Below are 1,404 nucleotides of genomic sequence, written 5' to 3' on the forward strand. Positions count from 1 at the left end.
TGTTTTTTAGAGGGGAAACTGGGAAGGGAGAAATTTACATGTAAATAAAGAAAATATCTAATAAAAAACATATTTTATATTAATATTATTTTTGCTCTTAAAAAGTTTAATATAGTAAGAACTGGATTTCCAGAACTAAGCATTTGATTCTTTTGCCAACATGCATTTACAGTAGCTGTGCAGTTCTGTTCTGTTTTTTTTCAAGCTCAACACTATAGGCTAGAAAAATGGCTCAATGCTTAAGAACACTTTTAAACCTTACAAAGGACTTCAGTTAGATAACCAGCAATGACATGGTGGCTTATGACCATCTGTAACTCTAGTTCCAGAGGATCCATTGCCCTCTCTGATATGACATTCTATTAGTGCACACATATATATGCAAGTAAAACATTCATAAATGCTAAACAGAATAATTATTTTAATAAATAAATCAACCATCAAAATAATATGTAATTCAAGCCTTAGTTTCCAAACTGAAAAACAATTTTCTTTTTTTATTAGATATTTTCTTTATTTACATGTAAATTTCTCCTTTCCCAGTTTCCCCTCTAAAAAACAAACAAACAGACAAACAAACAAAAACAATAAGAACAAACCCCTATTGCCTCTCTCATCCCCATACCTGCCACCCCACCCTCTCCCACTTATTGGCCCTGGCATTTCCCTACATTGGGGCACAGAACCTTCACAGGGCCGAGGTCCTCTCCTCCCATTGATGATCAAATTTGCAATCCTCTACTAAACACACGCTGCCAGAACAATCAGAACCACCATGTGCAGTCCTTGGTTGGTGGTTGAGACTCTGTGAGCTCTGAGGGTACTAGTTAGTTCATATTGTTGTTCGTCCTAAGGGGCTGCAAACCCCTCAGCTCCATAGGTCCTTTTTCTAACTCCTCCACTGGGGGCCGTATACTCAGTTCAATGGATGGCTGTTAGCCTCTACATCTGTATTAGTCAGGTACTGTCAGAGCCTCTCAGGAAATAGCTATATTTAGGCTGGCCTGTCCTTCCTTCAGTCTGCTCCATATTTAATCTCTGCAGCTCCTTCCATGGGTATTTGGTTTCCCCTTTTAAGAAGGAATGAAATGTCCACCTTTTGGTCTTCCTTCTTCTTGAGTTACTTGTGGTTTGTGGGTTGTTCTTCCTGTATTCCAAATTTCTGGTCTAATAACCACTTATCAGAGATTGCATACCATGTGTGTTCTTTTGTGATTGGGTTATCTCACTCAGGATGATCTTCTCCAGATTCACCCATTGTTCTAAGAATTTCATAAATTCATTGTTTTTAAAAGCTGAGTAGTACTCCATTCTGTAGAGGTACCACAATTTCTGGATTCATTCCTCTATTGAGGGACATCTGTTTTTTTTTTCTTTTCTTTTCTTTTTTTTTTTTTTTTTTTT

This window comes from Mastomys coucha, unplaced genomic scaffold (assembly GCF_008632895.1).
Source record: "Mastomys coucha isolate ucsf_1 unplaced genomic scaffold, UCSF_Mcou_1 pScaffold20, whole genome shotgun sequence".
Taxonomy (NCBI): Eukaryota; Metazoa; Chordata; class Mammalia; order Rodentia; family Muridae; genus Mastomys; species Mastomys coucha.